The 16581-nt window shown below is 42.7% G+C and overlaps 1 pseudogene; it reads left to right on the top strand.

Moving 5' to 3' along the window:
- LOC130248584 (ankyrin repeat domain-containing protein 26-like) overlaps positions 1-16581 on the top strand; it is a 75054-nt pseudogene that overhangs the window by 38732 nt on the left and 19741 nt on the right.

Genomic DNA, 16581 nt, shown 5'->3' with positions numbered 1-16581 from the left:
AGAGATACTCTGATTTGAGTGGTACTCTTTGGCTGTGTAACTTCATGCTGTTTATCTGGAATTGGTGCTTGTTCTTGTGGGTTCTGGCAATAAGACCTGTATTTCTTTTTAAGCCTTGAAATTCAGAATGCCAGATTGGAAGCCGCTATCCAGCAACAGAACGACAGGTTTGAAGCCCTGCAGAGAGACCTACCAGCCTCTGCCTCAGTAAGCTGCTCATAAATTTCGCTTTTCATGACTCCTGAGCCTAATTACCAATTTCTGTGGGTACATTTTATGGTGAGGTTTTCCTGGAGAGCCAAGGGGAGCTTGGTTCCTGCATTCTTTGAAATACAGGCTTCTCAGAAAGCAGCTGAGAACCTTGCTTTCACAGCAAGTGGCCTTTGAGTGGCATTTCTAGTTTTGAATAGAAGCAGTGAAGTTTTCCCTGCTTCCCCCTGGCAGCATGGGGCTGCTTAGCTGGAAAAGGAGGAGGGAGAGATCATTGGTTTTTTGGCTACCTCTTGGTAGCCAGCAGCATTTCTTTGTTGGAATTCACTCTGGAGACAGGCATAATTCTGCAACTGAAGAAGTAAAAGCCCCATAATATGCTCAGCGCAAACCTCATGCCTGTGGAACACCATTGCCCTAGAACGCAGTGCCACAGCTGCAGCAGAAGGTTGCCAATGCAGCTCTAGAGCAATCCACATCCAAATCTTCACTGGCAGTTACTAGGAGCCACAAGGCTGACCTCTAGAAAGGCAACCTGTACTTGCATAAGGAACTAGCTAGAGTTTGAGCAGAGTTAGGGAAAGCCTGTGCCTTTAGAATGAAGCTGTGGGTACCTATTTCTGCCAATACACCTTGAAAAAGAACAAGACAGTATTGACAAGTACTTGAGACGATTACAGTTCCTTGGGCAGGTATCTGCAGCAGCTGACTCCTCTGTATAAAAGCTCCCTGACAACTGTGGATTCTTTCTGTGGCTTTACAGTTGCAGGAGATGGAAAGAAATATCTAAATTCTGAGCGTTGTGTTCAGAACCTAATGGCTGCCTTGGAGGAGAAGGAAAGAGAAACAACAGCTTTTGCCAAGAAACTGCAGGACCAGGTGTTGAAAAATTTGGAGACAGTGAAACAACTGCAAGAAGAGATGCAACGGTGAGTGAACACAGTGGAACCAAGTGTCTGTTGCCTACACAAGTTGGTTGGAAACCACAATAGATAGCTGGGTAGCCTTGTTGCATCACAGTAAATCATTATGGTTTTGAATGATGCTTTTGATTTGGTATGTTTTAGTCTGTGTTTTTTTTTTTTAATTGGTGCTCTGGCAGATTTTTATAATAAGGCCTTTATTTCTTGTTAAGCCTTGGATTTGAAAAGACCTGTTTGGAAGCAACTGTCCAACAACAAAGCAGCAGGATTGAAGCCCTGCAGAGAGAGCGTCAAGCCACTACCTCAGTAAGCTGTCGTAAATTTCTCTTTTCATGACTCCTGAGCCTAGTTACCTAGTTCCTATTTCTATAGGGAAATGTGTATTTTTCCCAGAGAGCCAAGGGGAGATCAGTTCCTTCTCTATTCTGCTGAATAGAGGCTGCTCAGAAAGCAGCCTAGGATCTACTTGGCTTTCATAGCAAGTGGCCTTAGAGTGTTCTCTATGGCCTGTCCTACAGAGATAGTGGCCTTTCATTAGTAGCTTTGAATAGTAGTCCTGCTTTGGGCTTCATCCTAAGTGAAAAGAATTACTTATAGTAGTAGCTCAGGGTTCTGCCTTGATTGCTGATGGTAGTGAGGAGGCACAGCTGCCTCTCTGAGCCAAGCTGGGCCCTTGAACTTGGGTACATACAATTGACAGGTGGGGAGAGTTCTCTTTTTCTTTGTGGTGGTTGAAGGTGCACTGTCTCTTTCAGGCACAGGCAGCCTCCCAGGAGAGACTGGAACACATCAAAGCAAGTCATCATGCTTCTCGGAGAAACCAGCTAAAAGACAGAATTGGAGATCCTGAATGTGAATTGGACAAGATAAAAAAGACTCCACAAGACAGTACTTTCCCAAAAGAATGTGCACAGGCAGAAGTGGAAGAGGACAAGGAGCTGTATCCGGAGGAAGTGAAAACTAGACGATGCCTAGCAAAGAAAGTGGAAAGGCAAGTCCATATTTTTTGGAGTGGTAATAAAAGTGACTCCTGTTTCCTCATGCATCTTCCTTCCAAATCACTCTTCTCCACCTGCTCAGCATCATGTGTGGAAGCATGAGATGCCATAATTCTGGTGCAAGACCCTTCCCCTTCATCAGCCTTCTCTTCATTTCTCTTTAGTGTTTCAGCAGGAACACCACAGTAGCAACATTATTGCATTAACAGCATACTTTTCAAGTTGATATTGTTTTAACTGGTAGCTTATTTTAGTAGTCTGTATCATTTCTTCATCCTGCATACCACACCAAAGATCAATTTCATGTCCATTACCCTTTGAGTATGAATAGGAAAGAAAGATTAGTTCTGCCATCATTGCTGCCATAAATAAAACTTTGAGTATGAATAGGCCCCCTCAGAAAACAGCATTAGATTCTGTGAAGGAAAACTAGAAATTATCTTTATTGGCTTCTGTTTAAGCAGTGGCTCTGAGCTTTGAGCTTCCCTTGGGAAGGGGGGCCAGCCCAGAGTTGTTTTGCTGGTGCCTTCCAGAAGAAGCTATGTAAACACAGGGCTTTCACAGAAGGCATCCAAGCCCTCATGCTGAGCAGTCCTAGGCGTTGGCAACACTTGCTGCTCCTTGCACCTGGTGTGAGTGTTAGAAACAGGCCCTGTAAACAAGCTCAGGTCAAATGATGTGCTATTTTTGGAGGCTCTTCATCTCAGAAGTCAAATAATACTCAAGGACCTGGAGACTAACTTTGGGAAAGTGTTACTACCAAAGGTAACTGTTTGTGTGCTTTGGAATGTTTCAGAGCTAAAGAGCCTTGATAAAGCCAATGCTAAGCACCTCTGGAAGCGCCTTAAAAAGCAATCGTCAGTCACAGGCAGCACTGTCAGAGGAGTCTGGCTGCAGCTCCAGTTCTGCGTTCAACTGCACTGGGACATCTTGGCAACCGTTCAGGACTGGACAGTAGTGTGAGTGCAGGAGACAGCTTGCAAAGGCAACATAAGAAGTACTTGTCATCAAGAAGGAGGCTTGTAGCCTCTGTGGCCAAGGTAAGCATTTTGAAATACCATTCCTGACTCCTGCTGGAGAGTGGCAGTGTGCAAGGTTCTCCCTCTTAGCATGAAGTTAAAATCCATTTATTGGTCCACATTGTCTAATAGGCCAAAGCAACTGCTAATCCTTAAAACAGTGCACAGCTGTACAATGTAAGGCTGAAGACTTTTGGTCCTCAAAAACTTTTGGTCCTGTAAAAATTTTCAAGAGGGTCAAAGGCCACAAAGTATTTAAGTCAAAGCAGGATTTTACTGCTGCTTGTCCATGCTTGAAAAATACTTGAGGCTTGAGGGGAGTTGTTCTTTTGGCACCACTGAGAAGAGTTTGGCTCCATCTCTGTTACTCCACCCTCCTGGTACTTAATACCCACAGACAAGGTGGCCTGAGCTTTGTCTACTCCAGGAAAGAAACAGGCACAGCTCTCTCAGCCTCTCCACACAGCTCACGTGGTCCAAGGCCTTTGGCATCTTCTTGGCCACCACAGGCCATCATCTCCATTTGCCATGATACTTTTAGGTTTTATCACGTTGTCTGTGGGTTGTAAAAATGTTTTAGGAGTTGTAGCAGTTACATTTGAGTCATATTATGTCTTAACTGTATGTTTGATGTATAATTCTAGGTACAGCTGGAACAGGAGGAAAAACTCTCTAAGAAAATGGAAAAAGGTAATGTATCATTACATTGGGAGTGTTTTAAAGGAAAAAGGTGACTGTTTCTATGTCTTGACAGCTTTCAAGCCATTACTTTCATCTTCCTCTGCTAAGCACAGAGATGTTTTTCTGCTAGCTCTCCATTTTAGACTTGAATTTGAAAAGTTCCTGCTTCCCAAAATATTGCATAGAATGTTATGCACTTGCCTACGGAAAAACAGAAAGAAAATTAATCCACTGGCTCAAACAGAAACACTTGGTTGAAGATGAAGTTGCCCTTCACTAGAGTTAATTTCCAGCAAAAACATCAAGCCCCCAGATTTTTATAGATCTTTATAGACTTCAGCCATCCCTTCCTTCCCTGTACATGGATTGCATTCAGTACTAAACCATACCATACATGTTCTTTGCTGTTAGGTTTTTATTTTTCTTGCTATGATTATATGATTCTTCTTGCTTGTCTTTGTAGCCTAGATGTTGGCAGTCTAGTTTTGAATATGTCAGAAGCACATGGTCAGGGACAAAAGAGAACATTTCTTCAGGAAGAGATTGTTCAGTAGTGTTTAGGCAAACATGAGTTCGGTGCTTGCAGCATGGGGCATAAAACACCCTCTACAATTTGAGGCCAGGAGTCCAAAGAGAAAATCCACCTGCTTCAGGACAGCTGGTCCTCCAGAGTCTCTGCTTTGCAGGGGCTGCAGCTGTGTAGCTGTAGTGTTCCAAAAAAGCACAGCTTTGAACGTTTAAGGAAAGCAAAGCCTTGAGGCTGAAGAGCTCTGCAGGAGCTTTGCTAACAGGCACTGCTAAGGGCCACTGCAGTCGTGTGCAGTCCCAGAAGATGTTCACTGTGTCGCCTCCAGAACGTCTGTCGCTAGCTTTACAAATGCTGTTGACTGAGAAGCAAATGTGCGCAAAATGTGTTTCTTCCTTTTGCCCAGCTCTTCCCTTGTTAGGTGTCCTTGGAAGTTTTGAAGCCTCATTCAGGCTTAGAGACTCTCAAGTCATGTAAAATGTTCTTAGAGTGCTTTATTTCTTCCTGTATGCTGTAAAAGTAACATAAGGAATGTTGTCTCTTTTCCCCACAGCCACTGATGAACTTGAAACTGGATTTGCTCGACTTTCAAAGAAGTTTCATTTGCCCCAGGATCGCCTTTCCAGAGCAAAAAAATATTAGTTCTGCCTCACAGTCTTTTCCTGACCCAGTCTCTCTCTTCTGCCCGAGTCTTCGGTTCTTCCCTCCCCACCACGAGCAATGACTTCGCCGGTGTCACCGGTCTCCATCTCCTTTGTAACCCAAGAGGTCGGCAATTCCAGGCTCCAGCCGTGTCTCTCGGAGTCTGTTCACAGGACTAGCGTCACCCATCTTCGCGCCCTTGGATATCCCGAAGGTTGGCACTTCACGGCCTCTTGCCTCGGGCTCCCACCCAACGCTTACCCTGCAGCAGTCGGCAGCTCGCGAGCCCAGCTGCCTGGGCCAGACGTGTTCCTCAGCATCTGATCAGGCACGTAACTAGATGGCATCTGAAACTCCCCTCCATGCCCTTTCCTCCTTGCTGTCTTTTCTTGCCACCCATTCACCCAAGGCTGACAGCGGCACCCCCGCAGCACTAAATGCCCGAGACACCAATTCCACCCGAGCGCTATTCCGTCCCCAGCTCCCCCGCGCCTGCGCGGCCCGGCCCGGCGCTGCCCTCCTGCGCGTGCGCGGGGCCGCGGTCGGGGCTGCCGGGGGCGGCGGCCGCGGGCTGTGCCCGGAGCTGTTGCTGTGCCTGAGGTGCGCTGCGCAGGAGCCGCATGGAGTCGGGATCGCTGCCGGGACCTCCCCTCCCCTCCCCTCCCCTCCCCTCCCCTCCCCTCCCCTCCCCTCCCCTCCCCTGTCCCTGCTTGAGGCACGATACCGCCCGCCGTGTCTCTCCCGTCTAGGGACTGTGCCCGCGTTCCTGCTGCGGGACGAAAAGGATCTTCGGGTTCGGGAGGAAGGGGCAGCCGCCGTCCGGCAGCGCCTCCTTTCCCTGCCCCGCCGGTGCCTACGAGCTTCGGCAGAAGGACCTGGACAAGCTACAGCGTGCGGTCCCAGCGGCGGCCTGGCCCAGGTGCGGCAGGGACTGAAGAAGTACGGCATGGACGGCGGGACAAGGCGGAGCGGTAAGGGCGGGAGCCGCGGACGGTGTCGGGAGCCCCAGCTGCAGCTGCAGCAGCCCCGGGAGCTCCCCCGCTCAGGAGCGGACCGGCGGCGTCGCTGGGAGGAGTGGGAGTGCGGGCGCCGCAGCCCTTGGCTGGCTGTGGGAATCGGGCTTGTGCTGCCAAAAACCCCTTGAATTCGGCTAGCTGTTGCCTTAGCATTTTTGACCCGGCCTCCTCAGTGCCCTCATTCCCGGAGTTGTGTGTCCTTGCTCGGGGGCGCAGGGGTGGAAGCGAGCTCCTAGCCTGGCAAAGGGGAGATGCAAGAGGAGCCCTGTGGCCATTCTCCAGCCAGGGTTGGAAGTCGGAGTGTAGTCGCACCTATCTATTCAGCTCTGAGGTGAATTCACCTCAGCGTGGGGGTTCAGTAGTTGGGCGCGAAGGATGCACTGCCTCAGCTGGGAGCAACTTGGAGAGAGGTGGACGCTGCAATTAGGAAGGAATGATAATGCAAAATAAACATGCTGTGTGTTGGTGGTGCTTGCATAGATGTCTTTTGTGAGTGTGATGTGGCAGCCTAAGCCACAGTGTGGTTTTAGATGGCAGTTATTTTTTTGCTCTGAGGCTTTGGTACAACTAATCAGTACCTTGGAGTAGGAGATCTGGTCAGTACCTTGCAGGAGAAGCTGTTGCTTCTGACAGGTGAGTCAAGCCCAGCAAGCACTTAACAGTTCTACTTTAAGGAGAAGCCCTGGGCTGCAGCATAGTTCCTAGTGATGTGTCATAAGCACCTTTTCTGAAAAGGCTCAGAGTCAAATCCTTTGTCATATTCTGAAGAGATGCTGGTTTTAGCAAAGTAGCTCAGCTTCCTAGGCTGGCTGTCCAGAAGGCCAGACAGCTGGCAGCAATAAAACTCATCTAGTTCTATTGCCCTAAAAACACCAAGCTTTATAGGAGGAATCACAAGCAAGGGCTTCCTCGATGATGATGTCTTTGTGTACAAGTAAACTGGTGAATTGACATCAGACCTAAGATGATGTGGTTTGAAGGACTGCTTTTCTTTCTGGCAAGAAATGGAATGAAAAAGTTAAGTTTTCCTGTGCTGGTTATATATTGTGGAAAGACAGTATTACCCTCTTGTAGAGGACTTCCTCTGAAGTAAGCTTTTTTTGACTATGATAGTTTAACATTACAGGAAAGTCAAAAACTACTTTCCTGCAGTCAGGATCAGAGTGTTCTGCTCTCTGGTTTGCTGCATGTTGTTAGAGGAGTTTTGGTGCAAGTGTGTTCTTCAGTAGTAACAAAGCTGGAGAAAAAGGAGAAATTCTCAAAGTGCAGGGAAGCTGTAATATTCTTGCAGTTAAAGCCATCTCCTACATCTCAAATCACTTGTGACCCACGAATGATCAAAGAAAAACTTAGAAGTTGACTTGCCATAGTCCTCAGATTCCCTAGCTTTGGTCTCTGTTGCTGTGCTGTGTGTGTAGTGCCACTGAGGGCAGCACTCAACACCTGGGCACAGGAATCTCTGCAGATTCAGTTCTACCGTGAGGGAAATGTCCCCTTACTAAGCAGATGCTGGGGAGGGTCTTTGCTAGCAAGTCCCAAGCATTTGGTGTGCAGCTACTGGTAATGGAGTGGGTTCTTAAGCTTGAGATTTGCAAAGTGAAACTTGTGGTCATATGTTTATCAAAAAAGCCTGACATTATCCCTATCTGTGCTAATTTAATTTATTTACTCTTTAGGACAGCTCTGCATCTTGCTTGTGCAAATGGCCTTGTGGATGTAGTTATGTATCTAGTGGAAAACAAATCTTTTTGACAATGGTAACAGATTGCCACTGATTAAGGTACGTGGATTATGGTATATTCTTGCAAGTGAGACTGATTTTGAACTAAATGATGTATTTTTCAGTATTCTTTATGTAGACCTTTGTAAAATCATGCATATTGTGATTGGTGTGGAATGGGCATATGTTAGCTAATGTAACATATTCTAACATAATCTAATTATGAAGTGCTTGTAATTGCCAGTATTAGGGAGATGGGGGAATTGCAGCAAAGTGAAATGTAAATGCTGGAAGTTTTTTGTCTTTTGTTTCCAGGCAGTACAGTGCCAGGAAGAAAAATGTGCAGCTATTCTGCTGGATCATCTGGGTGCTGACCCAAATCTGGCAGATGCTGATGGCAGCACTGCCCTTCACCTGGCTGTCCTGTCTGGTAATACTATGACCAGCAGGGCTGTTACTTGAGCATAATGCCAATATTGATGCCCAAAATAAGGTAATTCTTTATATTTGTTAATGAATTGCTTTCCAAAAGTTGCGTTCCTATTTTTCTTGAAGTTTTGTTTGTTTGGTTGATTTTTTTAAAATTTGATTTTTATCTTTATCTGCCCTTTTAGGAGGGATATACCCCTCTTATTCTTGCTGTCTCTGAACATCATGAAGAAATAGTGGAGTTTCTCCTTAAGAAAGGAGCTGATGTGCATGCTCGAGATCAATGTGAAAGGTGAGGGACTGTCAAAACTTTACATTGGTCTCTTTAATATTCTTCAGATTGGCTTGAGAGAGGCATGGGAGTGAGGTCTGAAAAAATACTAAACAAGGAGCCACACAGTAGCAGTTACTTCTGTGTGACTCTGAAAGACAGTCATACCTCCGTGGCTTGCTATCATATCTCCTTCAATGTTTTCCACGTGAAGATTGCAAAATGTGATGGCCTTTCTGGCAGGAAGCTTGTCACTAACTCAGTGGCATTCCCTCAAATTGAAAAGCTATCTTCTGCACAGTAGTAGAGTTTGTAAGTGTTGTCTGTGTGGAAGCTTTAAGATTAAACATGTCATTGTTTTGAGACCCTCTCCCATTTCATTGTTTTGCTTAATGAAAAATGCTTTTTCATTTTTCGTTTTAAAGTAATGGAGAGAATAGTTTTTTGAGGGCAAACAGAAACAAAAATAATTATAGTCACTGTGTAAAACAATCTGTTTCATATCATATTTCTTGGATCCTTCAGAACCCCACTTATGACTGCTGCTTCTGGTGGAGAGCTTAGTCTGATAAAGGTTCTTCAGTATGGTGCTGATGTTTCCCACAAAGACACTAGTGGATGGACAGCTGAGGATTATGCTGTTATTCATGGGTATTCTAGGTAAATTTTAAACCGTATCCTTAGAGTAAGTTGTGAGTGACCAGTGTGGTTTTTGATAATAGGACCAAGGTTTAATAGTGTGCTAGGACATGTGCTATAAGTGTGGTCAGTGATGTATTCGTAGAATCATTTAGATTGGAAAAGGCCTCTAAGAATCAACCTAACACTGCAAGCCCACCACTGAACCACATCCCTAAGTGCCAATCTACCACATTGTATCAGGGCTCACTTTGAGAAGTCTGGCTAGGAGACTTGCTGAGGTTCCTTCTGACATGATTTATCCTATTATCCTACGTGCAAGTCGTGTTTGTAGCACTGCTGAAAGCTTGGAGTGTGCTATAGAATGCCCTGGGTTTTCCACTTCTGTCTGCTGAATTACCTTTTTGATTCAGTGTGCAGTTGGTGATTCCTCTGCTTGAGTTTTAGAGCTTGATTATGCTTTTTCATTTTCATTATCTTTGCAAAATAATCTGTAACTGGGTAGACCAGCAGATAGTGTAATACCTAGTGTAATGTTCTATATAATGCTACATAAAATAATAAATCTCTGCTAGTGATGTGTACTTGTTTGTAAGATGAGTACTTTGTAAGTTCTTCATGTCTTGCTAAACCAGCACCATTTTGTTAATTGTTTACTAATGTAGGATATTCAAGGTATGCTTTTTAAGACTTTTTATAGTTCAGGTGTGTTTCTATGTTTTCTAAACATCTAGGTATAAAAGTCCAAAAGACTCTGTCAAATAGCTCTGGTCTTTGTATTTCCTTTTTTTTTTTTTTTTTTTTTTTTTAAATTCAGTGTTGTTTGTTTTGGAAATGCAGTCATTTATGCCTCCTTGTACTGAATTTACTTCCCAAAGCATCGTGCTGTTATGATGAGTAGAGTTGTCCATGTTTAATTTTTAAATGGTTAGTTTTTAATGTGCTAAATTTAATTTCAACATGTCAATTAATGTTTGAACAGCAATAGATGACTTCTCCCAAGGAGACTCAATAGGATGAGACTAAAAATATCTAACACCTGAGGAATGACTTGAGAGACACTTGAGAGATAATTGCTTTGCTTTTGAAGAAGCTCTGAGAAAGAGGGGAACAATGACAGTTGGCATACCTCTGAGGAAGAGGAACTTGATTCTACCCCCAAGGTATGGTGCATTTACAAGAGAAACATCCTGTAAAAATAAGGGGTTTGAAGGCAAATTTTCTTTGGAACTGAAAGAAGCTGTAGCTCCAGCCAATATTGTTTTCAATTTAAAGCAATCTCTGGCCCACCAGCCTTCCTTCTGCTGTGAGTTTTTTCTAAAGGACCTGTAGCTGGGTCAGAGTGTGCAGTAGAGCCAAAAAGCAGTAGGTGACAAGAGAACCACATAGTTCTATTTTTTCTTGTTCATGTGAGTCAGATTTGTAGACTTCAAAAATTTGCAAGTTATTATTGTAACCTATCCTGTTCTTGTCCAGTCATTGTTATTGTTTTCTGTAAATTTGGGGATAGATTCCTAAGTGATAAAGGACATTTGTTGATCAAGATCTACAGAAATCCTTCATCACCTAGTTCTCCTTTCCTCAGCAGGTTCTTCAGGAGTGCTCAATGAGCAGATGAGTTACTCAAATGGGTCATCTATTTTCTTCTATAAGATGACATTCAGTACTTGCATGTGATCTCACACTGCATGTTTTTCCTTTTCAATGCTCAGGTAGTACTCTTTTTGTTAGTGACAAGCTCTCATGCCTACTGTTTTTACTAATGATCCTTAGAATTATCAGCTTGTGAGCGATGTCTGGAGCATCATCTCTGTTGCACTGGCATTGTGCAGTAATGTAGAACCTGAGTGTGGTAGTTGAACCCACTCTGTACTGCTGGAGATGCAAACCTGTTTAGATTTTACTTGGTTTCATTTTCTTGCACTGATTGAAATAGAAATGATAAATTTTTCTGCCATGATTTTGAAATTTAGGGGTATTTTTTTAGTGTAATTGCAGGGGCTAAATTGATGCATAGTTACTTACCTTGCACACATTTGCAAGTAAGCATCCTGAAAATGCAGTTTTGAATCTAATTGCATTTACTTAAGTATTGCAAATATTAGAAACAGATTTTTAGAATGGTTATGCACGTGAGCAGTTTTGGAAAGAGTTTGCAGAGGGGTGCCTGCACAGTGTGAAATACTTGCTGAATTGGATGTGAGAGGAATGTTTATGTAGTTAGAAGTATAGGATGGAGCTGGCACTATCATAAGGACAGTCTGATTCTATTTACTGTTCAAGATTTGATGTGAACAAAGGATTTGTTGTTGTTACTGTTAAAAAAAATTCTTACATCTTTATTTACAGGAGCTGCAGAAGCCAAACCTGACACTGTTAATGAGTGCTTCACAGCAGTTCAGGAAAAACAGTAAGTTATTTGCAAAAGGTTGCATGATGTACTGCTATATAATATAGACTTGCTAAGTAGGTTTTTTTTGGTTGATTTCAGGGTTTTTTTCGAAATAGTAAATGAGGAAAGTAGCGTTTTGTCAACATTTATAATGCTAATAGTTCAGAATAAAGTAAGTCATTAAAATGAAGATATTAATCCCCTCTTAAGTCCTTTTCCATCATCAAGTTCATGGTTCATCCTGCCCAACCTAATTTCTCCGTTTCTAAATATTCCCAAATGGCTCCTCTCTTGTACATTAATCTGATAACATGACAATTACTGTTTACATAATTCCTTGTTTTCATATGCATTTTTCTTTTTTTGTACTTTAGGATGATGGTGGTGGTTCTAGAATTGAAAGGCCTAAGTCACCAAAGAAAATTCTCAAACAAAGAATCCCATCAAGTGCAAATGTAAACAAAGGAGACAGTGAAGAATTTTTAAATCAAGATGTCTTGATGTTCCAGGTTGCTTGCAGCCTGGATGAAGAAGAACTGGAGGAGGAAGAGGAGGAGGAGGAGGAGGGAGAGGATAAAAATGGCAATGGAGATGGTGATGAAGATTAGGAGGAGGAGGAGGATGAAGATTTTACTGAAGAGAAAAAGGAGGGGAGGAGGATGAAGAAACTGAGTCTAATGAAATACAGGAAGAAGACAAACCAGAATCTAAAGGGGAAATGAATCAGAAATTAGCATATTTCAATAAAGCAAAACATGATGGGGATGCTCAATGTGGAACTGGAGATGTCTGTGGTGATCATGAAATAACTAAAGAACGAGATGAAAAAGTGAAGGATTCTATTGATACTCCTGTGTCTTTCATAGCTGGGTCTTGTGAAAAGTTTCAAGAAAATAAAACAGCAGTGTCTCCTAAGTTCATGAGTAATGAAATATCTTGCAAGTCAGTACCAAAACAAGCTGTCTTTCAAAATCTAAATAATCTGCAAGATATGCAAGAAAGCTTGAACAGGAAAAGCATGATTGAGGAGACATTTCACAGAAAGGCTGACTCCTGTTTTGCAGGCTCTGAAATGACAGACTGGAAAAAAGAGATAACTCAGCCTCTCTTAGATAGTTGTGGTGTCAAGGAGGAAAATCAAATTTCAGTGATGGCTTTGAAAGTGGCAATAATTCTTGGTTAGCAGAAAAAAGCCCAGGACTTAAAGGTGAAAGAGCAACCTCTGTCATAGTTGAATATGTGGATGGTGAAGATACTGAAGAGGAATATGAAGGAGTAGATGATAAAGTCTGTAAAGCACTGAAAGAAGAAAGTGAAAACTTGCACTTAAATGAGCAAGAAGTTTTGAGAGCAGCACTTCATTCAAGCACTGAAGTAAGTATAAAAGGATGATTCAATCACAAGGGTATTTTCTAAGGGTCATATATAGGTAAGAAACACATAGTAAACTGGATTTATTTGAATGCTTATCTTTCACATATATCCATCTTTTCATCATCCATTTTTGATGTTAGTGTCTTACTTGGAGTCCAAGCAGTTTCTTTGCTATGGTATGGTAATATAGTATGGAGAAAGAGTAGGCAGTAGACTCTGGAATCAGTTAGATTTTTATCAGTTCTGTTACAGTTTTTATCCGTGAAGTTTTACTACCATTTAGGAAAATTCATGGTGTGATAGCTGAAAGTGAGGAAACAAAGGATTTTGAATAAGATTGAGAGCAGGAAACCAATGATTTTTCTGTGGAGCAAAGTAGAGGGAAAAAAGAAATATGCTCTGGAATGTTATATCATAAATGAAGCTAGAAGTTAGACTGACATGAAGAATTGCATTGTGGAGGAACAGCAAAGATGATGTTTGTTACTGTTCTTTTCAGCTGTTTTGGTTGATCTCTCTTAGGGAGAATCATCTGACTACAAAGAAGAGGAGAAGGACAGTGCTGGCAGAAAGCTACAAACTACAGTGTTGAGGATGTGAAAAATTCTGTTTTTAATGATAGGCACGAAGTCCACAAAGCTTCAAAGGACAACTCTGGTGAGAGAAATGACTTTGTAAATCCTGACCCAAGTTCTTCATGTGAATATTAGTGCATAGAAAATGAATTCAAATGGTGATTGATTCCTATGATAGCAAAATATTCTCTTGCCTGTGAGTCCTAATGGGCATTGGCAGAGATGGTGAGCAGATTGTGTTGCTTTTCATTCATTCTTAAAAGAACTGAAATTGTATGCCAAGCAATGCAATATGAAGCAAGTGCCATTCTTGATTTGTTCTGCATTCTCCCTGAAGTAGTCTAAGGAAAATGCACAGATGAAAAAGAGGAGGAGGACTAGAATGTCTTGAGTGACAACAGTGTTCCCTTTTATGACAAGCACTGTCACATTGAAAGGCTGTGACTGATCTTGGCTGAAGGCAGGGGAGGATTTGAGTCAAGCTGAGAGAAAGCTGTTCCAGTGCCTCACCTTGTCCAGTTTTAAAATGTAGGTGATCTCTCCAGCACCATGTGTGTGTGCTTGAAAAACAATACCAGCCTAGTCAGAGTAGAGCACTTTGATACTGACCTGAGGTCTGACAGTTGGAAGAGAGAGCACCATTTCCATTGTCTGTCTCCAGAGAGCAGCTTGTTTAAGTAGATGTTACTAGAGCAGGTGTAGCTGCTGTTCAGATGCTGTGCAGGGGGCGCTGGCAGAACCTGCTGTTGTGCCTGTACCTGCTCATCTGTCTATGTGTGTTTTACCATAAGTGTGTGTTTGGCATAGTGTAAGTAGTCACAGTTCAGACTGGAACCAGAAGTTGCCTCTTGTGGGATGAGTGTCCTCACAGGCATTCAGCTCCTTCCCCCTTCTTTATGTGCATGTGTCCGCACAATTGAATACTGAATCAGTTTTTCCTAATGGAATAGCTTAAAATAAAAATAGGATAGTAAAATCTGGCTAGGAACCCTCTGAGACTGAACCTTAAAATGGTCTGGTAGTACAACAAAGGGAGCATTGTTTCTTGGTGGCTTTGTGGATGTTAGTGTGAGGAGGTTTTGGATGATATTCCTATGGCACACCCTGTACAGTGGAAAGTGATAGTAAATTTTACTTTAATTCCCTACTGAAATTAGATTTTCAGAACAACTTTAGATATTGTTCTTAGTGCAAGATAAACATTCCTGAACTGAAATACATTTCTGTTTTCCAGACCTGCAGCAAAAACAGCAAGTGAAAGGAATAAAGTACTGTAAAATCAGTTTGTTGATAACTAGTTTTATCAGCTTTTAATCACTCAGATGGGATCTATCAGATATGGACTGTGACTGAAAGAATGAGTCATCTATGCATCTGTAATATTACTTGGTTGTATACAGAAAATACTGCATTGTTTGTAGGTCTGCATACAAATGGATGTAACTGATGACCTTGATTTAATTCATTCATCTGACACAACATCAGAGGATGTCAAACTACCAGCGTCCACCTAGAGAGAGGCTGTGTTGCTCTTAGAGCAGCTTACTGTGGATCATACAGGTATGTTCTAAAGTCACTTTTTCCTCAGATGTTACAAGTTTCTCTTTTAAAACATGTTGTCTTTGTGTGCACTCCTAGGTATCTTTGTTCATTTATATTTAAGATAACACCTTCCCACCACCCCCTTTCACTGACCTGTGTGTACACAGAGCAGCTGTTTTTCCTATTTGCTTCCTTTGCCTTTGCCTGAGTGGTGGTTTTGTCTTCTTCTAAATATATTTTTCTGAGGTGACACTAGCATGGCTGAAAGGCTCAGCCGTGCCCTGCAGTGGGTCCATTGTCACTGTCTGGCATGGTGCACCCCCTGGCCTCGTCTCACAGAGAACTCCCACTACCTAAACTTTATCACCTACACCAAATCAAATAATTTACACATTAGAAAGTATTTATGCATATGTGCATCTTTGTCTTTTCTATCTCAAAACAGGTTCTGCTATTTTACTGAAAATTCAAGACATGCTTCTTAAATATGAACAAGTAATAGAGCATGAAAAAATCAGTCAGAAAGTTGGAAATGAAAAGGAAAAATGAAAATTAATAGCAGAATAGACTCAAGATTTGAAATCCGTATTGGCTCATCAAGAAGTGGAATGGAAGAGTGATATCCAAAGCCTTAAGTATGTAATCTTGTGTTCTGATAATGTGTTACCTTGTCAGTCTTAATGTGCCAGAAGGTGCTGATGATACACATGGGATGGATGAGAAGCTTGTAGTCTTTTGATTTTCTGTAGTTTGAATCCATGGGCAAGGTATGCTATAAAGGAAGGATGAAAAACACCTGTATATTAGCGCCATCTGTGATCATCTGGATGTTTTCACTTTTTTTTAATAGCAAGAGAAGAGAACAAGAGAGTTTGAATGGGAAAATGAGATTTACGAGAGAGGTGATATATATGGGATGTGTTTTTGTCCTTGCAGTTTCTGTTGATGTGTGTTAAAAATCCAGGTAACTGTGACAGAGGTCTAAACTCAGAAGTGTTTAGAGAAGCATAGAGTACTTATTTGCTTGCATGTTTGTTTATTTGAAAAGTCCAATTCAGGGTTTCCCCATTCTCTGTAATCCTGAGCTAGACTTGGACGATGTGAGGTTTTTAACCACTGTTGCATCACTTCAGACAGGAATAGCTGGTACACAGTGTAGGAAGTTGAGCAAAAGCAAATGCAGAGCCTTGCTCTTGGGATGGAATATCCTCTTGTGGTGATATCCTGGGGGTAGCCTGGCCAGGGAGCTTGCTGAGAAGACCTTAGTGGTCTTGCTAGAGCAAGATGAACATGGACCAGTAGGAGCTGGCAGCTGAGAAGGCAAATGGCAGCAGATCAGGAGATGGAAAGGAGTGATTACTTGCCCCTACTGAGCACTTACTGAATGTCATCTCGAGCACTGTGTCCAGTCTTTGGCCATCTAGTACCAGGGGCGTCTTAATTGATATGTGTGAGCTCAGCAGAGAACTAGCAAGCTGGTCAGGGAGCAGAAACACCAGCCCTGTGAGGGGAGACTGAGGGAACTGAACTTGGAGTTGTGTTTCCTGGTATGTGGAAGAGGATTATGAGGAAGACAGAGCCAGTCCCAGCTTTGCCTCAGTTGGACTCTAGCAGTTTATCATGG

The sequence above is a fragment of the Oenanthe melanoleuca genome, chromosome 1A (assembly GCF_029582105.1).
Source record: "Oenanthe melanoleuca isolate GR-GAL-2019-014 chromosome 1A, OMel1.0, whole genome shotgun sequence".
In the NCBI taxonomy this organism is placed as follows: domain Eukaryota; kingdom Metazoa; phylum Chordata; class Aves; order Passeriformes; family Muscicapidae; genus Oenanthe; species Oenanthe melanoleuca.
The sequence above is the reverse complement of the archived record's forward strand: the minus strand, read 5'-3'. Positions and strand labels throughout refer to the sequence as shown.